The sequence below is a fragment of the Erinaceus europaeus genome, chromosome 17, assembly GCF_950295315.1.
Source record: "Erinaceus europaeus chromosome 17, mEriEur2.1, whole genome shotgun sequence".
Lineage (NCBI taxonomy): Eukaryota > Metazoa > Chordata > Mammalia > Eulipotyphla > Erinaceidae > Erinaceus > Erinaceus europaeus.
In genome coordinates, this window is record NC_080178.1 from 29827690 (window position 1) to 29851617 (window position 23928).

The 23928-nt window shown below is 40.2% G+C and overlaps 1 protein-coding gene and 1 pseudogene across 1 annotated transcript in view; both read left to right on the top strand.

The window, feature by feature from the left end:
* Nucleotides 1–23928, top strand: part of LOC103119786 (uncharacterized) — a 244095-nt gene that overhangs the window by 198148 nt on the left and 22019 nt on the right. The window lies entirely within an intron of this gene.
* On the top strand, nt 1478–1595 carry LOC132534094 (5S ribosomal RNA; annotated as a pseudogene).

Genomic DNA, 23928 nt, shown 5'->3' on the forward strand with positions numbered 1-23928 from the left:
TTGGTCTGTAGTTTTCTTTTTTGGTTGTGTCCCTGTCTGCTTTTGGTGTCAGGGTGATGTTGGCTTCATAGAAGCTGGCAGGGAGTATTCCAGTGTCTTCAATCTTCTGGAAGACTTTTAAAAGTAGAGGTATTAGTTCTTCTTTGAAAGTTTTGTAGAATTCATTTGTAAAACCATCTGGTCCAGGACTTTTATTTTTGGGAAGATTTTTGATAACTGTTTCAATTTCATTAGCTTATGGGCCTGTTCATGTTATCCACTTCCTCTTTAATTAGTTTTGGAAGTTGGTAGGTATCTAGGAAATCATTCATTTCTTCCAGGTTCTCTAGCTTGGTGGCATATAGTTGTCCATAGAAGCCTCACATGATATGTTGAATTTCTGCAGTGTCTGTTGTGATATCTCCTCTTTCATTTACTATCCGATTTATTTGGATCTTCTCCCTTTTTTGTTTTGTGAGTCTGGCTAAAGGTTTGTCGATTTTGTTTACTCTTTCGAAGAACCAACATTTACTTTCATTGATCTTTTGTATGGTTTTCCTATTCTCAATGTTATTTATTTCTGCCCTAACTTTAGTGATTTCTGTCCTTCTGGTTGCTTTAGGATTCCTTTGTTGTTCTTCTTCTAGGTCTTTAAGATGTGCAATCAGGCTGTTTATTTGTGCCTTTTCTTGTTTCCTAATGTGTGCTTGTATAGCTATGAACTTCCCTCTTAGGACTGCTTTAGCTGTGTCCCAAATATTTTGATAGCTTGTGTCTTCATTTTCATTGAGGTCTCGAAACATTTTGATTTCTTCCTTGATTTCCTCTTTGACCCAGAAGTTGTTAAGAAGTGTACTGTTGAGCTTCCACATTTTGGCACTGTTACTAATCTTTTGTTGATTGGGAAGTGTTAGTTTAATTCCACTGTGGTCTGAGAAGATGCTTGGGATGATTTCAGTGCTCTTGAATTGGCTGATGCTGTCTTTGTGGCCTAACATATGGTCTATCCTTGAGAATGATCCATGTGGATTTGAGTAAAATGTGTATTCCAGTTTCTTGGGATGAATGACTCTGAAAATGTCCAATAGTTCTAGTTTATCTATCTTTTCATTTAGCTCCCTTAGGTCTTTACTGATTTTCTTCCTGGATGATCTGTCAAGTTGAGATAGTGGGGTGTTGAAGTCCCCTACTATGATTGTGTTACTGTTAATATATTGCTGTAGCTCTTTCAGTAGAAGTTTGATGTATTTATATGGCATCTCATTGGGTGCATAGATATTAATAATTGTTAAGTCTTTTTTATTTTTATTAATTATTTATTTTTAAATTTTTTCCCCTTTTGTTGTCCTTGTTGTTTATCGTTGTCATTGTTGTTATTGTTGTTGCTATTGCAGTCATTACTGGGTAGGACAGAGAGAAATCAAGAGAGGATGGGAAGACAGAGAGGGTGAGAGAAAGCTGTACCTTTCTTAAATGTCAAGTGACAAGAATTTTTCAGGTCTATGGCCATACCAACCTGAACTCACCCAAATCATCTGATCTCGGAAGCTAAGCAGGGTTGGACCTGGTTAGTACTTGGATGGGAGACTTCCAGGGAATACCAGGTGCTGTAGGTTTGGGTGGGGGTAGATGGCATAATGGTTATGCAAAGAGATTCTCATGCCTGAGGCTCTGAAGTCCCAGGTTCAATCCCCCATACCACTATAAGCAATAGCTGAGCAGGTAAAAAAAAAAAGTAATTAAAAAAAGCAATTTTCAGAATGTAGAAATTGGTAACTACTATCATTTTTTAGCTGCAACCCAAGAATCTCAGCACTGTTTTTTCAAGAGTAATTGTGCTAAATTCAAAACTCTACAATATGCCTGTCACACTACTAATACATATGACCAAAGTTTAGTAATGTTTACTCTGTTCTGGGTCATTTCTCCAATGTTTCTTCTTGGTTTAGCCATTTCATTTTGGTGTGATATGAGGTCCCTCTCTCAGTACTTTTCAGTCCTCTAATCTCAATTGTCTGTATTGACTTGCTTCTAAGTAAGGTAGTAAAAGTCTACCTTTTAAAAAAATATTTATTTATTTTCCCTTTTGTTGCCCTTGTTATTTTTTATTGTTGTTGTTGTTATTGATGTCATCGTTGTTAGATAGAACAGAAAAAAATGAAGAGAGGAGGGGAAGACAGAGAGGGGGAGAGAAAGACACTTACAAACCTGCTTCACCGCCTGTGAAGTGACTTCCCTGCAGGTGGGAACATTGGTGGTTCAGTGGTAGAATTCTAGCCTGCCCCTGCAGGTGGGGAGCTGGGGCTTGAATTGGGATCCTTAGCTTGTCCTTGCTCTTCACACCACGTGCGCTTAACCCACTGTGCTACCACCCGACTCCCAAAAGTCCACATTTTAGTGAGAGAGACAGGAAGGGGAGAGGGGAAGGAGGTGGAGGGTTTTGGCAGGAGGGGGGAAGGGGAGAAGTAGAGGGAGAAAGGAAGGGGAAAGAGAGGTCAGAGCCTCATAGCTCTGGTTTTTGGTGGTGCCCAGGACTAAACCTGGGACTTAATTAAGGGTTCAAGCATGAAAGTCTAATGGATAACCGCTGTACTTTCTCCTTGGCCCCACTGTTCTTTGTTCCTGTTTCTTGTTTTAAATCCTAATTTTCTTTGTATTGGAGTTATTAAAGTACAGAATATGTTTTTGAGAACCATGGATTGGGAATGAACTCTGCATTTTTGTGTCATCCTCTTCATGCACACAGTGAGAGTTATATGTAATTGTGAGATTTATTAGTCTGATGCAGTGGAATTGATCAGTTGCCATACTTGTCCACTTGACTTGAGCTAGTTACTTTGCTTCTCTGAAACTTTTTCCATAGCAGTAAAATCAGGATAATTGTATTTACCTCACAGAATTTTCTGAAATTTGTGTTGACTTCACACTAGCAAATACCTGGGAAAGGCAAAGTGATGAGTTAAATTTGATCTTTTCCATCCCCCTCAAATCATTTTATTGTTGGAAATAATGATATATAACATAGTTGTTATCATAGAAGTACATTTCCCCTCATTTATTGGAGTAATTAATGGTTCACAGTAATTACACTTATTGACACATGGGTAAAAATTCTCAATTTTCTGCAAAACACCCTCACTCCCAGTTTAAAGCCTCCCACCATAAAGCCTCAGGACCTGAAAGCCCTCCTGCCTTCTTCAGAGTCCTTTCATGCAATACACCAAACCCTGTCCAGACTCTACTGTGTGTTTTCCCTTTATATCCTTATTTCCCAGCATTTGCCCATGAATGAGATCATCCCATATCTTTCTGACTTTTCTCACTTAATATGATACAGGAGTACAGTTTTTTTTTTTACCTCCATATGAGAGGTGTCTGCACACCACTGTCACCCATTTTCTTAATGCTGTGTTCATATGAAACTCTAAGATGAGATGTATTATACAATAGTAAGAATGACTCAGTCATTACAGAAGTAATTACTTGGTGAAATATTCAAACTTTAATTACTCAGATAAAATAAAATGAAAATGATGCAGATATTTTTATGGAGTTAACAAGAAATTTTGGATTGAGGCCCTTAGGGAAGTGGTATAGAATAAAGCTGAGTTTCTGAGTGTGATTCAGCACTTGCATATGTCCAGTGACCTGGTTATCTCTCATTAATAAATGTATTTTTAAAACTTTTTAATTATCTTTATTTATGTATTGGCTAGAAACAGAAATCGAGAGGGAAGGGAGGGATAGAGAGAGTGAGAGACAGAGAGACACCTGCAACACTGCTTTGTTGGTATGCTTTTAAAAACCCCTTCTGTTTCATTTGGTTTAAATCCCCCCTGCTTAACACTATTCTACTTACATAACCACTGCATTCTATTTACATCTTCTTCTAGCGTTTGCCCTTCTTCCGTAGCCAGTCAACAGCGTCAGGTTGAGCCTGATGTAAAGTTTCGAGACCTCCTTTGAATCTGGAGAGGTGGCAGTCATTGACTATGTGGGTCATAGTCTGTCTGGAGCCGCAGGGGCAATTCGGGTCATCTCTGGCTCCCCAGCGATGGAACATAGTGGTGCACGGGCCATGGCCTGTTCGATAGTGATTGAGGAGGGCCCAATCATAACGTGCTAGGTCAAAGCCGGGTTGACGCTTGCAGGGGTCTGTGATGAGGTGTTTGTTCTTTACCTCAGCTGACTGCCAGCTCTGTTTCCAAGAGACTGGAACAGAGAAGTTCAGTGTAGGCGTAGGGGACCAGATTGGGTGATGAGACGTCAAGTGTTGGACAGGGTGGGCGAAGATATCCACGTATATTGGCAGGTCCGGTTGAGCGTAGACGTGGGAAATGAACTTAGATGATGCCGCATCCCGACGAATATCTGGCGGGGCGATGTTGCTAAGAACTGGCAGCCATGGAACCGGGGTGGAACGGATGGTTCCAGAAATTATCCTCATGGAGGAATATAATTTGGAATCGACCAAGTGGACATGGGGGCTACAGAACCATACTGGGGCACAGTATTCTGCAGTGGAATAGCATAATGCCAGAGTTGATGATCGTAGTGTGGAAGCGCTCGCACCCCATGAGGAGCTGGCCAGTCTTGCAATGATGTTATTCCTCGTGCCCACCTTTGCTACAGTTTTTATGAGATGTTTGTGAAATGACAGAGTGCGATCCAGAGTAATGCCAAGATAGACTGGCTGGGCTTCATGCCGGATTCTCGTACCGCCAAGCTGCACATTAAGCTCACGCGAGGCCGAGGCATGGTGTAGATGGAAAACAGATGATACCGTTTTTGCAGTGCTAGGGATTAGTCGCCATTTTTTACAGTAATCATATATCAGAGACATGTCTTTCGTGAGTGTTTCCTTGAGGATGTCGAACTTGGATGCCTGAGTTGCACAGCAGATGTCATCGGCGTAGATGAACTTCCTTGAAGAAGTTTCTGGGAGGTCATTGATGTAAATATTCTATTTACATAACAACTGTTAACAAGCACCACCCTCCCTCCAGGGCATTGGTGGTTCAGTGATAGGATTCTCGCCTGCTCTGCCCCCTCCTTGTCACACTCTGATTTTCACCAGTCACTTTTCTCTCCACCCTCTCTATGTCACATCCTGTTTCCACCCTACTTGGCAAGTATATATAAAGACAGCATTGTGAGTTTTAGGGTACTTTAGTTTAGCTTAGCTCGGCTTAGATTGTGCTGTGTCCTGCATGAATAAAGAGATACTGCCTACAGCTCAACCATGAGTCCCTGGTCGTCTGTTACCCGCCCGTGAAGCCAGCCCGGCGAAAACAACATAGCCCGGCGAAAACAACACTGCTTCACCACTTGTGAAGCTTTCCCCCTGCAGGTGGGGGCTGGGGGCTCGGGCCTGGGTCCTTGCGCATTGTAACATGTGCGCTCAACCAGGTGCACCACCACCTGGCCCCAATAAGTGTTATTTTTAAAAAACACTTTGGAGGGAGTCGGTGGGTAGCACAGCGGGTTAAGCACAAGTAGTGCAAAGCACAAGGATCAGCGTAAGGATCCCAGTTCGAGCCCCTACCTCCCCACCTGCAGAGGAGTTGCTTCACAGGCAGTGAAGCAGGTCTGCAGGTGTCTGTCTTTCTCTCCCCCTCTCTGTCTTCCCCTCCTCTCTCCATTTCTCTCCGTCCTATCCAACAACGATGGCATCAATAATAATAACAACAATAACTACAACAGTAAAGCAACAAGGGCAACAAAAGGGAATAAATAAATATTTTTAAAAATTAAAAAAAACCACTTTGGATTGACCTATACATAAATTAAAATTTCAGATGAGATTAGGCATGTTCAGGGTGGTATGACCATAGACCATAAATTAAAATTTTAAATAAAAATAAAATTATAAATGGTATTTTTTGGTGTATTGCATCAAAGTTAAAGACACTGGGGTAGGGTGAGGGGGAGGGTTCGGGTCCTAGAAGACAGAGGAGGACATAGTGGGGTTTGAATTGTTATGTGGAAAACTGAGGAATGTTACACATGTAAAACTATTGTATTTTATTTTACTGTTGACTGTAAATCATTAATACCTTAATAAAGAAATTAAATATAAAAATGAAAATAAAAGAAATTGGATTTTTATGGAATTTTTAAATGTCTGTACAGGAAACCAAACTACATATCTCTTGGCAAGTTTGAATTAAAAACAAACAAACAAACAAACAAATTCTCTTGCTGAAAATAGGTCAGAACTGTTGCTTTGGGATACTACCTTGAATGTCAGAGTTAGATGCAAAAGTTCATTGCATATGACAAATACAGCTAGCCAAGAGTTGATAGCATGCTTCTTACAAAAGAAGAATCCTATGAGAGTCTATATCTGCAATTATACTCACCTGCCAACTTCATCGCTCCTGATATCAGCTACTCTCCACTAATGCCTGTATGTGGTGTGATGTTCGGTAGTCAGGCCCTGATTGTGAAGGGATTAGGAATGGTTGGTTGGCATTTGGTTCTCCATGACTCGGCTCAGAAACTTCAAGAAAGCTCAGCATTCTGCCCGGACACAGTTTTAGTGGGGCTTGAAAGTTGTGCATTTGGGAGGACCTATTTACTGAGAGAGACAGACAGAAAGAGTAGCAGAAAGCAAAAGAGAACGGAGGAGGAGAAGTGAAAGGAGAAGGGGAGGGGGAGAGGGAAGAGGAAAATTAAACACAAAATTCTACCTAGGACCTTGAGTGATAGGGCCCGAAGCTCAGACTTCCTTAACTTCATGCAAATCCACCCCTTCTCATGAGTAGATCAGTGTGAAACATGAGAGGAGTTGAAGTCCCAGATGCTGACGGAGAATTTAAGTTTAAAGTCAGCAAATGGTTGACTGTCCTTTATCTCCAGTGGCTGTGCCGCTGTCAGAAAAGTGTGAATTGCAGAAGATGAATCTGAGAAGCAATACCAAATGTTTTCTAATTATAATTTGTATTTCATTACACTGTGCAAAATGTCAATGTTAAAATCATTTTTAAGCTAATAAAAATGCCAAGAACTACTACATAATTTGTTTTCGATGTGCAATCTATCATACTTCTATAGATGCGTTTTAGTGACATATGTGGTCTTTTAAAATGACTTGCAAACTACATGGAATGTAATAGAGTGTTTCACCGGAGATCATATTTCTGGGGCTCATTGTAATTTCTAAGCTACTGGAAGTGTTTTTGAAGATGGGGAAGCATAATTGTTCTTGTGAGCTCTTATATTGGCATAAATATCAGGAGGATGTCTCTTTAAATTTCTGTTCAAACTCAGTACTGGCAATTTATTACTTGCCTATTTTAATCTTTATGCTTAGATCTGTATGTCAAGTGACATAACTCTTATGACTATTTTAATAATTAAAATGATGGAGTTTCTAGGAGTCGGGCAGTAGCGTCAGTCCTTGCACAAAAGGATCCTGGTTTGAGCTCCCGGCTCCCCACCTGCAAGAGTCGCTTCACAGGCTGTGAAGCAGGTCTGCAGGTGTCTGTCTTTCTCTCCCCTTTTCTGTCTTCCCCTCCTTTCTCCATTTCTCTCTCTCCTATCCAACAACGACATCAATAATAACTACAACAATAAAACAACAAGGTCAACAAAAGGGAATAAATATTAAAAAATAAATAAAAGATGTAGTTTCCTTTTTAAGTATTCCTTCAATTTAGTTAGCATAATATTAAAATGTAGCTATGTACAGGTTCCAGAATCTGTAAAGATTTAGATTTACCTTGGGCACCCTTCTAAAAAATACTTTAGAAATAACGTTTTTTTCTCCTTTACACATTGTCTTGGTGGAACACTTTGCTAAGTGCCCAGAAATAGCTAATTGGACTCCCAAGGCAGTACAAGACCCTGTTTTCAGAGAACTTCGAAATAAGATTGCTCCCTTTCTTTTTTGTTTGGCATCTCTTCCTTTGGCTCTTCTCTTGCCCAGATTCTATAGAACTGCAGCTTGTTCCAACCCCTTGCTCTTCTGTTTTGCTCACAGGCTGCCTGCTTACATCCATTGTAATGTACAATTAGCCCCGAAGCACATGCAGATAATAAGAGAATCATCATAAAAGCACTAAACAGAGCAAATAACATTTCAGGCTGGATTTAATCCCAAATACCTGGCACTCTGAAGCAGGATGGTAAAGCAACCCAGAAGCCACATAAGAGAGCATGTTAGTTAGCTGGAGAAGATTGGAATTGCAGTGATTGGATTTGGGTATCAGTCAGGATCACATGCAGTGTTAGTCAATATTATAACTTGGAAGCTAAAAAGGACAGTGATAAAGAGGTCCAATCTTTAGGTTTAGTATAGCATTAAAATGGTTCCTTCAGCCTAAGGAGGGCAAGAGAGACATTCAGATTAGGTATCGCGTGTAAAGCTTTATTGAAGATGGGTCTTGTACAAAACTTTTTCTTTTTTTGGTCCTCAGCAGTGCTTCACCAATTCAGGTAAAGTTTTCCAGATAGGTATATGATAGATAGATAGACAGATAGATAGATAGATAGATAGATAGATAGATAGATAGACTGACCACAGCAGTGAAGTGTCCTTTAATGCAGAGGGGTCTCATCTCAAACCAGGGTTGTGTGTCTGAAAAGCAGATGTACTATCCAGGTGACCTGTCATGCTGGCCTTGGACAGAACTATTAACTGGGGAGTTGACCCCTTGGTAGATGGTAAATTATCTAGCATCTTGATGTAGACCTGACCTTGCACCTCTGAGTGTCACTAGTTTTCTCATTAAAACAAACAAACAACAACAACAAAACATCTTGTATAGTTGAGCAACCTCTATCAAGAACTATAGAATTTTTTTTTTTTCTGACAAGTCAGAATCTACTAGATGTGTTCTGAGTGTGAATGCCATTGCTTCTCTTCTGACAAGTTTGTTGAAATCATAGGTATGGCTAGCAGTTAAATGTCTATTCTTGAGTGGGACTGAGGTTTGAGAAGCTTGTCACGGGAGTCGGGCAGTAGTGTAGTGGGTTAAGCGCAGGTGACACAAAGCGCAAGGACTGGCATTAAGAATCCTGGTTCGAGCCCCCGGCTCCCCACCTGCAGGCGGTGAAGCAGGTCTGCAGGTGTCTATCTTTCTCTCCCCCTCTCTGTCTTCCCCGCCTCTCTCCATTTCTCTCTGTCCTATCCAACAATGACGACATCAATAACAACAGTAATAACTACAACAATAAAACAACAAGGGCAACAAAAGGAAATAAATTTAAAAAATAATAATGCTGTCTCTATTAAAAAAGAAAAGAAAAGAGAAAAGCTTGTCACTTCCTCCAGTTGACACAGTCACTCAGAGCCTAGGTTTAGACCTATTCAGTTTGCATCTGATTTAAGGATGCTCTGCTCTCAGGGCTCTTAATCCAGACCCTTCTTATTCCTGCAAAGGAAGAGGCTTTTAGTCATAGGAGGATGCTTTAGGTCAGGTCCTGCAGTCCCCTGGAGATATCCAATTCTTTAGCCTTTTCCTTATTGCCTTCAGGTTATGAGGTTGAGATATATGAGAAACCTGGGTTTAAGATAAGCTGCTTCCGGAGAAGCAATTACAGAAGCCAGATCTTCTACCTGCTGCACCCCATAAAGAATTTTGGTCCATAATCTCAGAGGAATAAAGAATAGGGAAGTTTCTAGTGGAGGGGATAAGACATGGAACTCCGGTGGTGGTAACTATGGATTTGTACCCCTGTTATATATTTTTTTATTTGTTTTGCCTCCAGGGTTATCACTGAGATTTGGTGTCTGCACTATGAATCCACTGCTCCTGGAGGCTATTTTTCCCTTTTGTTGCCCTTGTTGTTTTATCATTGTTGTTATTATTGCTATTGTTGTTGTTGGATAGGACAAATAGAAATGGAGATGGGAGGAGAAGACAGGGAGAGAAAGACACCTGCAACACCACTTCACTGCCTGTGAAGTGACTCCCCTGCAGGTGGGGAGCCAGGGCTCAAACCAGGATCCTTATGGTCCTTGCGCTTCGTGCCATGTGCGCTTAACACCGCCCATCCCCCACCCTGTTGGTCATTATGCGAGGTCCCCTGCATTGCTTAATGCTGTGGTCTATTTACATAATCATTGTTTTGTCTGAGACCCGCCCTGCCTGCAGGGTATCGGTTTAATCCCCACTGGTTAGAACCTTCACAACAGCTGCTATGGAAGCTTGCTACCTTTGCACTCTTTTCTTCTCTCCACCCCCTCTCCTAGCCATTTCCTTTTCCGGCCTGCCACTTTCAAAAGATATAAATGCGCTTTCTCTGATCAATAAAGGCATTGCATTGCGTTCCCATTCAGCCACGAGTTTCTGGTTCCTCTTCCAGGTCGCTGAGTAAGCAGCAGCCCAGGTTGGCTCTAGTGGTGTTCTCTCCCCTGCAACGCAACCCGACACCACCCCTTTTATCTTACAGTCTTGTTAGTCATTATTAAATCACTAATAAAATTTTTTTTTAAAGATGAATGCTTTAGAAAGGAACAGGGATTAATTTTATTCCCAAGGAGAGGTCCAGATTCCCTCAGGTAAATCCAAACACTTTGTTTTCCTAGAGATCCGTGGCTACCTAAACTGTGTGAGACTGCACCAGGGCTGATGCATAATACATAGATCTTTGTGTTGTCTCCCTTTTTTGTACTCTTACAAGGCTATGTGCAGAGCTGATGATTTATTAATTACATTTTCAAGATGAAATGGTCACCTGAGGCATGATTTTTCTACCTAAAATAAACACTGGAAATGCAGCGGTTCTCAGGATCTAGTAACTGACCTTAGTATTTTAATCTTTACAGCTAAACTCAAGAAGGCTGCCAAGTTGGAGTCAACTGTTCTTTTTCTGAGAGACTGGTTTCATATTATGGAGGAAATACTTCTTTATGAATAATTTCTAGTCTTGAAACTAGTTTTTTTTACAGAATTCAATCACAAAGCTGAATTATAGTAACAGTTTGCTACTGCAGTTATATCACTAGGTCTCTATGGTTTAATTTTTAACATAGTTCAATTAGGATGAAATGAGGATAGAGGTTTTCATTTTGAAGGAAGGTAGTTTAAAATTGTGTACAATTATTGGTACTTTAAATGTATGGGGGTGGGGAGACTTTTTGCCTAGTTTTCTTTTTCTTTTTCTTTTTTTTTAACTTTCAGGTTGGATCTGACTTTAGCACACTGTGTATTTTGACCCAAAGTAAATGAAGCTATTTTGCAAAGCTTAAAGGTGTATGTGTGTGTTTTGCATCTTTCTTAATCTCCTAATAAAACTACTGAACTTGGGAAAACAAAACCACTGGTCTCCAAAGGTTGCTGGGAGTTATTATTTTTGTTTGCTCAATGTGAAGATAGCTAATCCTCCAATACATCACATTGTGTGTGTTTTTTCTCCTCTTGGCACTAGAATATCAGTCTGTGCTGCAATGTATACTTATCTCTTTTTCCAGTTTTCGTAGTGTGTATTTTAATAGCAGAAGGGGATTTACTGATGATTAAGAAGGAAAATAGAGAGAGAAAAGTTCTCATTATATAAAATGATTCTTTGCATGCATAGAGAGGATTCTCTGGGGCCTAATTGGGGGAAAAACAAACAGGAGGTAACTGTCCTACATGTTTACAGGTTAAACATTCCATAAGTGGCTGGGAAATCAGGTCTTCGCAGCAGTTGCAAGGTGGCTAATTGCTGGAGCTTTGAAAATGTTTGAGCGACTTCATTTTCCCCAGGGATCGACACTAACAACGGGATAATGCTTACCCCGAGAGAAGTGCCACAGTAGGGACTCGGCATAATTTGCTGATATGATATCAAAAATAGCATTAAGGTAATTACATTTTGCACTTGTAATATTTCACAGGCAATAATAGAGTAGAAAATTGCTTTTTTTTTTTTTTAAGGTAACCTGCTCATTTAATACTTTTTTTCCTTAATAGAGCTGCACTGAAGCTGACATATTTGATGGGTTGTTGTTTCTTAAATGTGTGCTCAAATTATAAATGCATAAATGTAGTCACAAGTCCAACCATTCGACCAAGATTAAAGACTGAGTGCAATAAAAGGGGACTATTTCAGTGGGTGTCATAAAAGGTGTTTTTGTTTATTTAATTTTAATATCAGAGAAGTGAGAAAGCTCCCAGACTTCGGGTCAAGACTTCCTTCTGCTACCCTTTCTGTGTGTGGCCTCAATTACTCACCCTCTCTGAACTACTGCTTATAAGAATGGTGCTGGATGGACTGCCTGTATACAGACCACACAGCTGTAATATTTATGGTTCCAGAAAGAATTTAAAAAGTCTTTAATTCTAGGGGCTGGGCGGTGGTACACTGGGTTAAGCACACATAGTACAAAGCTTAAGGACCCCTGCAAGGATCCCAGTTCAAGCCTTCTGCTCCTCACCAGCAGGTGGGTCACTTCACAAGTGGTGAAGCAGGTCTGCAGGTGTCTTTCTCCCCCACCCCTCCCCTCCTCTCTCAATTTCTCTCTGTCCTATCCAATAAAATGGGGGGGGGGGAGGCCTTCAGGTGCAGTGGATTTTTTTTTTTTTTTTGCCTCCAGGGTTATTGCTGGGGCTCAGTGCCTGCACCATAAAGCCACTGCTCCTGGAGGCCATTTTTTCCCCTTTTGTTGTCCTTGTTGTTGTAGCCTTGTTGTGGTTATTATTGTTGTCGTTGATGTCGTTCATTGTTGGATAGGACAGAGAGAAATGGAGAGGGGAGGGGAAGACAGAGAGGGGAAGAGAAAGATAGACACCTCAGACCTGCTTCACCACCTGTGAAGCGACTCCCCTACAGGTGGGGGGAGCCGGAGGCTTGAACTAGGATCCTTAGACCAGTACTTGAGCTTTGCGCCATGTGCGTTTAACCTGCTGTGCTACTACCCGACCCCCATTTGTAGTAGATTTTTATTGCAGACATAAAGAGCCCCAGTGGTTAGAGGCAAAAAAAAAAAAAAAAAAAAAAGTCTAAGGGAACTTCATACATTTCTGAATAATAGTGTGCAGGGTTATTATATTTTTTGTAGGGTGGGGAGTGACTATTGAAATTTTCACACTGGATTTTAGTGAAAACAAATTGCTGATTTTACTTCAAAGAAACCCTCATCTTTCTGTTCTGGATGGACTTGGTGAGAACTCTGAAGTGTTGTTACTCTCTCAAACCACTGGTGTCAGAATTTTATTTATCCAAGCTAATTATCATTCCATTTAGCAAATCTTCATTGAACAACTATTATGTTCTGGCACTATGCTACATGCTATGTGTATAATAGTGAATAAGACACAGTCCCTGCCCTCCTAAGATTTAGTTTTAATTGTAAGAAATAGAAATCCACTCATGAAGGCTAAAGGAGGATATCAATTAGAAGGACATCCAGGCATCTCCCAAAAGCCTAGGGGAACAAGTCAAGTTGGGTGTTGTAAGGACTGGAGCAAAGACTTGACAACTTCTAGGATCTGGGCAACTCGTCTCGCCATCACGCTTCCTTGCTTCCTGGAGCTACTTGTCTTTGACCACTTTACTTCATTCTTGTCTTTGAGACACTCCTCTACTTGCCCACAAGAACCACTGCTATCTTGTGACAACTTTGTTCTGATTGGGAGAAGCAGTTTGGCAAGTTGACTCTTAGCTTATTTGCCTCTCAGTTGGTTGCCCTTGTCTGTCTATCCCTGCTTACACATAGCCTGATCCTGGCCTATCAAAATTGCGTTCTCATGTCCTAATTCCATATGATTTTCTAGGTAGCTCCCCCCCACACATAAGTAAATGATCTTGTTTCCATGATCCCTGTTCAGTTTGCTCAAAGAAGGAAGTTAGTTGGGCCAAATGTTCATCATCCTTCCCAGCAAGTGTGGCTAAAATAAGGGAGACACAGAAAAGATATAAAAAGGTGTCTGGGAGGAGACAGTGCATAGCTCTTCGAAACACATCACTTCCTTGTCAGGGTCATTCCTTAGTGAGGAGACATTGTCAGGGGTTCAGGGCGTCTGGATCAGAAGGAACTACTTGCAGCATCTTGTGCCTAAGTCACTCTCAGTGGGTTTGGAAGAGCAAGTTGCTGGGTGATGAAAGCAGCTGTACTCCTTCCTCTGTTAGAGAGTGTAAGGGTCTGACATGAAAAGAGACTAGGAAAATCATTACATAGTGATAAAAGAGGTCCCTCTGTTCAGCAGGGAAGCAATTACAGAAGCCAGACCTTCCACCTTCTGCATCCCACAATGACCTTGGGTCCATACTCCCAGAGGGTTAAAGAATAGGAAAGCTATCAGGGGAAGGGGTGGGATACAGAGTTCGGTGGTGGGAATTTTGTGGAGCATACATGTACCCCTCTTATCCTATGGTTTAGTCAATGTTTCCTTTTTATAAGTAAAAAAATAAAAAATAAAAAAACAAAAAAAGTCTCTTCTGGGAGTTGGGAGGTAGCGCAGCAGGTTTAGTGCGCATGGCGCAAAGCACAAGGACCAGAGTAAGGCACCCTGTTCGAGCCCCGGCTCCCCACCTGCGGGGGAGTCACTTCACAGGCGGTGAAGCGGGACTATAGGTGTCTATCTTTCTCTTCCCCTCTCTGTCTTCCCCTCCTCTCTCCATTTCTCTCTCTGTCCTATCTAACAATGACAACAACAACAATAACAACCACAACGATGAAAAATAAAAGGCAACAAAAAAGGGAAAATAAAAAAATATATATATAAAAAATTGAAAAAAGAGGTCTCTTCTTTTTCATATTCTGTTTCTCCACTGTCATTTGGATTAAGACTCCTGCCTTGGACATTTCATACCTATCCACTTTCCATATAAAGCTGCCATATAAAGTCACCAACACACAAGGAAGTAGGAATGCACATCACAGGGGAAGGAACCTGTGGTTATGAATGCAATGCAGATACCTACCCTGAACCTCCAGTATTCTGCAGAGGTGGGTGGAGCTCCTGTGCAAGGTGCCAGCATACACAGGGCTTCCCTTTACCCCTGCCAACTCAAAGGCTTTAGATGGTGCTCATTCTTAGGCTGCTTCTGGAAGTAATAATGGGGGGGGGAGAAATTTTATATAGAAAACATTATCTTATTACCCTGTGAGTTGTGTTGGAGAATATCGCAATATATCTGATATTTTTGTTTTTAAAAATTTAAGACAAAGGCAGAGGGTAGATAGTATAATGGTATGCAAAGAGACTCTGGTGCCTGAGGCTCCAAAGTCCCAGGTTCAATCCCCTGCACCACCATAAGCCAGAGCTGAGCAGTGCTCTGGTAAAAAAAAAAAAAAATCAAGACAAAACCAAAAATGGAATTCATACTGACTTGTCCTACTAAAAGCTGGTCTGGATTAAATGAATCACACTTTGGTCCAGTCCCTCTGCTACAAATGTATAGTGACGAAAGATAAATACAAAAATGTAAACCCAGAAAGTGATAGAAATAAGATAATATTATGGATCAGAAATGCCACTGGACTGGGGCTGAGTCCTTGGCCCTATTGAACCTGTGTTTAGAAGCCAACAAGGATAACTATGAAGTCTACTTCTGATGGGTAAGAACCATCAAGTGTTCAATGGGGACTGGGTGGTAGCACAGCGGGTTAAGTGCACATGGCACGAAACGCAAGAAGTAGCCTAAGAATCCCGGTTCAAGTCCCCGGCTCCCCACCTCTCTCGATTTCTATCTGTCCTATCCGACAACAACAATAATAATAACAACAACTATTATAAACAACAAGGGCAACAAAGGGGGTGGGGAATGGCCTCTAGGAGCAGCAGATTTGTAGTTTAGGCATGGAGCCCCAGCGATAACCCTGGAGGCAAAAAAAAAAAAAAGTGTTCAGTGGACCATATCCACTGCTGCTTAAAGCTGGGCTCTGGGTGTGGCTCCCCTGTTGTGAACGGAGGCCCTTTTTAAAGGGCTGATCACTGCCTGGAGTTATGGTTGCCTCGGTACTGTTAACACTTTGGGGCCAAGTAATTTCTTATAGTGGGGTTCTATTCACCAAGAGGTATTTAGCAAAACGCCTGACCTTCACTCTCTAGATGTCAGTAGTAGCAGCCACCCCTTTCAATTATAACAACCAAAAACATCTCCAGAAATGACAAGTGTTATTAGCTAGGCTTTAAAAATGGCCCCGAGGGTGGGGAGTAGTAGCATAATGGTTCTGCAAAGAAACTCTGCTTGAGGCTCCAAAGTCCCAGTTCAATTCTCTGTACCACCATAAGCCAGAGCTGAGCAGTGCTCTTAGGGAAAAAGAAAAAAAAAAAACCTGACTAAGAATCACCAGTGTAAGAATAATAGTGGTTGCAGAACACAGATACTGGACTAGAAATTTAACTGGGTCCCTGTTTTCCCAGTAATACGTGGCGTGGCACAGGAGCCCTTAAAAAAAGCCCAACTGGGAGTGACCAAAGTGGAAGTAATAACAAAACTGTCAGACAAAAAGTGAGCAAGTAGTTAAAAAAAAAAAAAAGGCAATCAGTGAAATAAGAACTAATTGGATATCTTGGAGGGAAAAATTGTAGTCATTGTGAACCAAAAAGAGGGGGTTTAGGAATGAGATAAATCCTAGATTATATCCACAGATGGAGAATTTGTGAAGTGGAAGATACTACGAGGAAGACATTCAGAATGTGGCACTAAAGGAGGGATATTTTTTGATAAGAAAAAGGTTAAGAAACAAGGATTACAATATAGGAGATATGAAGAAACAGTATCTATAGTATCTAACAATTGGAGAAAAACAGGAGGTCATTAAGTTCACACTACATGTCAAGTTCCAAGCAATATATATAAAGAAAAATGTACAGCTAAGTACACCATGATAAAATCAGTAATTGAAATATATAGATATGTATAATATTTCTTATTAGCAATAGAAAATACCAGAAGACACTGAAGTAATATGTGTAAAATGTCAAGGGAAAATAACTAGCAAGCATTTTTCTATTCCTTAAAACTATTATTCTAGAGCAAGAGTCTGTGCATTTTTTCTTTTTTTTTAATTTTAAAGTTTTTCTTTCCTCCTCCTTTTTCTTCTTTTCTTCTTCTTTCTCCTCCTCCTCCTCCTCCTCTTCCTTATCTGAGCACTGCTCAGTTCTGGCTTAAGGTGGTGCAGGGTATTGAGCTTGGGACTTTAGAGCTTCAGGCATGAGAATCTCTTTGCATAACCATTATGCTATCTACCCCCACTCTGTGCGCTTTTTTTTAAAGAAACATACGGTAAATATTTTAGGCTTTGGGACCATATGATCATTTTCACATACTAACATCTGTGATACTAACATTTGAAAGTAAGAAAAAAATATTGAAGTATTTTGAGAATTTGTTGTACAGCTATAGAGTACAATATATGTTGCTGTATGAATTAAGTGGGAAGGTTAAAATGGTAAGGCTAAAAATTAAAATAATAGAAATACAGCTGCTTCTAAATAAACAGAGTAGTGTGTCGGGAAGTAGTGCAGTGGGTTAAGAGCAAAGTTCAAGAAGTGGCTTAAGGATCCAGGTTTGAGCCCCCGGGCTCTCCATCTGCAGGATGGAGTGAAGCAGGTTTGCAGGTGTCTATCATTACCCATCTCTGTCTTCCCCTCCTGTCTCGATTTCTATCTGTCCTATCCAACAACAGTGGCAGCAACTACTACAATAACAATAACAACAAAGGCAACAAGGGCAACAAAAAAATGGGGAAAATGGCCTCTGAGAGCAGTGAATTCGTAGCACAGGCACTGAACCCCAGCAATAACCCTGGAAGCAAAAAAAAAAAAACAAAACTTTTTTTAATTGTAAATAAACAGAGTGAACAAGAGAAGTTAAAGAAAAACATTGTCAAAATAAAAGTAATAAGCAAAACAGAGGAAATAAGAAGCCAAGAGAATGAGTTAGTCAGCAGAGAAAAAATAAACAGAAAGGCAGAAACAATTCATTAGTCATAAGGAATGTACCTAGCCCATTAAATGAGACTACCGGTTGCAATAAGACAAGATAAACATCAAAGTACCACAAAGGGCAGTTATAGATTTGACCTTAAGTTTTAAAATTTACCATGAACTGCATTAGACATGACGAACTTTCAGATTATGTCTGTTTTCACTGCTTTCCAATTCCTAAGGAAGATTTAATACCTGTAGCTAGTTAAGTTCATCTAGTTCCATTCCTAAATTTATAGCTCAAAACTAAGATAATTGGATTAGAAGACAACCTCAAGACTTCCAGAGGCGGGGCCACGAGCAGCAGCAGATCAGTTTCTCTCCTCTCCTCTCCTCTCCTCTCCTCTCCTCTCCTCTCCTCTCCTCTCCTCTCCTCTCCTCTCCTCTCCTCTCCCAGATCAACTAGGAATACCAAAGGAGACCACCTGGGACCAAAACAAGACAGGACTAGAATGACTACAGGAACCCACCAAATCACTGGTGAATGCAAACACAGGTGGCTGGTGACAGAGAGGAGCCTAGGGAGAGACTAAGTGGCTGGTAACTCAACAGTTTATCAGTTGAGACACCACCTCCAGTCTGTTACACCGACAAGGGGACAGGTGAAGTGAGGAGAGGACTCCCCAGAGACTCACCAAGTGCAACTCTGAGTCTCCATTGCTACTACCCTCAGAATCTGGATCAGCAGCAGGGAGGGACACCAGGGGACAGAGATATAACCAGGAAACTCAGAAGAAGACCTATACCTTGGTGGCATAGCTGTGGGGCTGTGAAAGTCTCTTTGTATAACCACTGGACTGTCTCTGCCACACCCTGCCTTATCTCTTGGTCAGGAGTCAGTGATTAAGCTAAGAAACCTACTTATAGTTTAGAAGCCCTCAGGCTCCCATAGCCTACAGAGAAGAAGAAAAACAAAAACAAAAAAAAGAGGCTTTTAAATCACTGAGCTCCAACTCATGGGTTAAAATACTATTAAACAACTGTTAACTTCCACCACTGTGAACCCTTTAGTTACCTTACTTAGACACAAGTCAATCCAGGAAATAGTGATCAGTAATTTGAAAAGTACTAAGAGAAGGAACACATAACATAATATATAAAATGGGTAAACCAACAAGAAGAAATATTGGAGAAATGAACCAGGACAAGAGTCCAGCTAAAAGCCCCCCAAAGGGTGAAGCACAAAATAACGAGTTCAACATCCAAACATTAGCTAAGGAAATAATCACAAGAGTGAGTAAAGAGTTTGAAAGAATATTAATCAGAAATACAGGAACAACAAATGAGACTCTAGAAGAAAACACTAAGTATCTCAAGGTTTTTAGAGAGCTAAAGCTGAAATAGCTGAGCTAAGAACACAACTAGCTGAACAAACTAAAACAGTATCAGAACAGAGAAACAAAATAGATGAACTCCAGAAAACAGTAGAGGGCAGAGAGAATAGAATCAATGAGGCTGAAGACAGAATTAGCAATATCGAGGAAGAATTAGAGACAACTAAAAAAGAAGTAAGAGAGCTCAAAAAGAGATTAAGTGGTACTGAAAACAACAGAGACCTATGGGATGACTTCAAAAGAAATAATATATGCATTATTGGCTTACCAGAGGAGAAAGAGAGGGAGGGGAAGAAAGCATTCTTCAGGCCATAATAGCCGAAAACTTCTCTAGTCTAGACAACATCAAAGACATAAAGATCCAAGAAGCCCAGAGAGTCCTAAACAGAATTAACCCAGACTTAAAGACACCAAGAAAACATCATATTTAGAATGGAAAGGAATAAGGATAAAGGATCCTTCAGGCTGCAAGAGAAAAACAAAGAGTCACCTACAGAGGAAAACCCATAAGATTAGCAGCAAATTTCTCCACACAAACACTACCAGCCAGAAGAGAATGGCAAGATATCTATCAAGTGCTCCGTGAGAAAGGCTTTCAACCAAGAATACTATATCCTGCTAGACTGTCATTCAGACTAGATGGAGGCATCAAAACCTTCTAAGACAAGCAACACTTGAAGGAATTAACTATCAGCAAGCCTCCCCTGAAAGAAGTTCTGAAAGGTCTTCTATAAACAGTCAGACCATCATAAATAGGACATATATCAGAACACTCTAAAACTCTACAAGAATGGCATTAAAATATCTTCAATCTTTGATACCAATACATGTCAATGGCCTGAATTTACCTATTAAAAGACACAGAGTAGGAAGATGGATCATAAAATACAACCCAACAATATGCTGTCTACAGGAAACCCACCTAACTCAACAAGACCAACAGAGACTCAAAGTGAAAGGATGGAAAACTATCATACAAGCCAATGGCCCACAAAAAAGGGCAGGAACAGCTATTCTCATATATGACACGATAGACTTTAAAATAGATAAGATTTAAAAAGATAGGAATGGACACTGCTTAATGCTTAGAGGATCAGTCAATCAAGAGGACTTTACAATTATTAACATCTATGCACCCAATGAGAAGCCATCTAAATACATCAAACTTCTACTGAATGAGCTACAGCAATATATTAACAGCAACACAGTCATAGTAGGGGACTTCAACACCCCACTCTCTCAACTTGACAGATCATCCAGGCAGAAAAGCAATAAAGACATGAGGGAGCTAAATGAAGAGACAGATAAACAAGAACTATTGGACATTTTCAGAATCATTCATCCCAAGAAACTGGAATACACATTTTACTCAAATCCACATGGGTCATTCTCAAGGATAGACCACATGTTAGGCCACAAAGACAGCATCAGCCAATTCAAGAGAATTGAAATCATCCAAAGCATCTTCTCAGACCACAGTGGAATTAAACTAACACTTCCCAATCAACAGAAGATTAGTAATAGTCCCAAAATGTGGAAGCTCAACAGTACACTACTTAACAACTACTGGGTCAAAGAGGAAATCAAGGAAAAAATCAAAATGTTTCGAGACCTCAATGAAAATGAAGACACAAGCTATCAAAATATTTGGGGCACAGCTAAGGCAGTACTAAGAGGGAAGTTCATAGCTATACAAGCACACATTAGGAAACAATAAAAAGCACAAATAGACAGCCTGATTGCACATCTTAAAGACTTAGAAGAAGAACAAAGGAACCCTAAAGCAAGCAGAAGGACAGAAATCACTAAAGTTAGGACAGAAATAAATAACATTGAGAATAAGAAAGCCATACACAAAAGATCAACGAAAGAAAATGTTGGTTCTTTGAAAGAGTGAACAAAATCAAACCTTTAGCCAGACTCACAAATCAAAAAAGGGAGAAGACCCAAATAAATCGGATAGTAAATGAAAGAGGAGATATCACAACAGACACTGCAGAAATTCAATATATCATGCAAGGCTTCTGTGGACAACTATATGCCACCAAGCTAGAGAACCTGGAAGAAATGGACGATTTCCTAGATACCTACCAACTTCCAAAACTAAGTAAAGAGGAAGTGGATAACATGAACAGGCCCACCACAGCTAATGAAATTGAAGCAGTTATCAAAAATCCCCCCAAAAATAAAAGTCCTGGACCAGATGGCTTTATAAATGAATTCCACAAAACCTTCAAAGAGGAACTAATATCTCTACTTTTAAAAGTCTTCCAGAAGATTGAAGACACAGAAATACTCCCTGCCAGCTTCTATGAAGCTAACATCACCCTGATACCAAAAGCAGACAGGGATACAACCAAAAAAGAAAACTACAGACCAATATCTCTGATGAACATAGATGCTAAAATACTGAACAAAATTCTAGCCAACCAGATACAGCAGTATATTAAAAAGACTGTTCATCATGACCAAGTGGAGTTTATCCCAGGCATGCAAGGTTGGTTTAATACATGTAAATCAATCAACGTGATCCACCACATCAACAAAAGCAAGACCAAAAACCACATGGTCATATCAATAGATGTAGAGAAAGCCTTTGACAAAATACAACATCCCTTTGTTATCAAAACACTACAAAAAATGGGAATAGATGGAAAATTCCTCAAGATAATGGAGTCTATATATAGCAAACCTACAGCCAACATCATACTCAATGGTGAAAAACTGGAAGCATTTCCACTCAGATCAGGTACTAGACAGGGCTGCCCACTATCACCATTACTATTCAACATAGTGTTGGAAGTTCTTGCCATAGCAATGAGGCAAGAGCAAGGAATTAAAGGGATACAGATTGGAAGAGAAGAAGTCAAACTCTCCCTATTTGCAGATGACATGATAGTATACACAGAAAAACCTAAGAAATCCAGCAAGAAGCTTTTGGAAATCATCAGGCAATACAGTAAGGTGTCAGGCTACAAAATTAACATTCATAAGTCAGTGGCATTCCTCTATGCAAACACTAAGCTAGAAGAAATTGAAATCCAGAAATCAATTCCTTTTACTATAGCAACAAAAACAATAAAATATCTAGGAGTAAACCTAACCAAAGAAGTGAAAGACTTGTATACTAAAAATTATGAGTCACTACTCAAGGAAATTGAAAAAGACACAAAGAAGTGGAGAGATATTCCATGTTCATGGGTTGGTAGAATTAACATCATCAAAATGAATATACTACCCAGAGCCATCTACAAATTTAATACTATCCCCATCAAAATCCCAAGCACATTTTTTAGGAGAATAGAAAAAATGCTACAAATGTTTATCTGGAACCAGAAAAGACCTAGAATTCCCAAAACAATCTTGAGAATAAAGAATAGAACTGGAGGCACCACATTCCTAGATCTCAAATTGTCATCAAAATTTCTTGGTACTGGAACATGAATAGACACACTGACCAGTGGAATAGAATTGAGAGCCCAGAAGTGAGCCCCACACCTATGGACATCTAATCTTTGACAAAGGAGCTCAGACTATTAAATGGGGAAAACAGAGTGTCTTCAACAAGTAGTGTTGGAAACAATGAGTTGAAACATACAGAAGAATGAAACTGAACCACTGTATTTCACCAAATACAAAAGTAAATTCCATGTGAATCAAGGACTTGGATATTAGACCACAAACTATCAGATACTTAGAGGAAAATATTGGCAGAACTCTTTTCCGCATAAATTTTAAAGACATCTTCAATGAAACGAATCCAATTACAAAGAAGACTAAGGCAAGTATAAACTTGTGGGATTACATCAAATTAAAAAGCTTCTGTACAGCAAAAGAAAACACTACCCAAACCAAGAGACCCCTCACAGAATGGGAGAAGATCTTTACATGCCATACATCAGACAAGAGTTTAATAACCAACATATATAAAGAGCTTGCCAAACTCAACAACAAGACAACAAATAACACCATCCAAAAATGGGGGGAGGACATGGACAGAATATTCACCACAGAAGAGATAGAAAAGGCCTATAAATACATGAAGAAATGCTTCAAGTCTCTGATTGTCAGAGAAATGCAAATAAAGACAACGAGATACCACTTCACTCCTGTGAGTATGTCATACATCAGGAAAGGTAACAGCAGCAAATGCTGGAGAGGGTGTGGGGTCAAAGGAACCCTCCTACACTGCTGGTGGGAATGTCAATTAGTCCAACCTCTGTGGAGAACAGTCTGGAGAACTCTCAGAATGCTAGAAATGGACCTACCCTATGATCCTGTAATTCCTCTCCTGGGGATATAGGAACCCAACACACCCATCCAAAAAGATCTGTGTACACATATGTTCTTGGCAGCACAATTTCTAATAGCCAAAACCTGGAAGCAACCCAGGTGTCCAACAACAGATGAGTGGCTGAGCAAGTATATATACACAGTGGAATACTACTCAGCTGTAAAAAAACAAATGATGACTTCACTGTTTTCAGCCGATCTTGGATGGACCTTGAAAAATTCATGTTAAGAGAAATAAGTCAGAAACAGAAGGATGAATATGGGATGATCTCACTCTCAGGCAGAAGTTGAAAAACAAGATCAGAAAAAAAAACGCAAATAGAACCTGAAATGGAATTGGCGTATTGAACCAAAGTAAAAGACTCTGGGGGGTGGGGACGTGGGGAGAATACAGGTCCTAGAAGGATGACAGTGGACCTAGTGGGGCTTGTATTGTTATATGGGAAACTGGA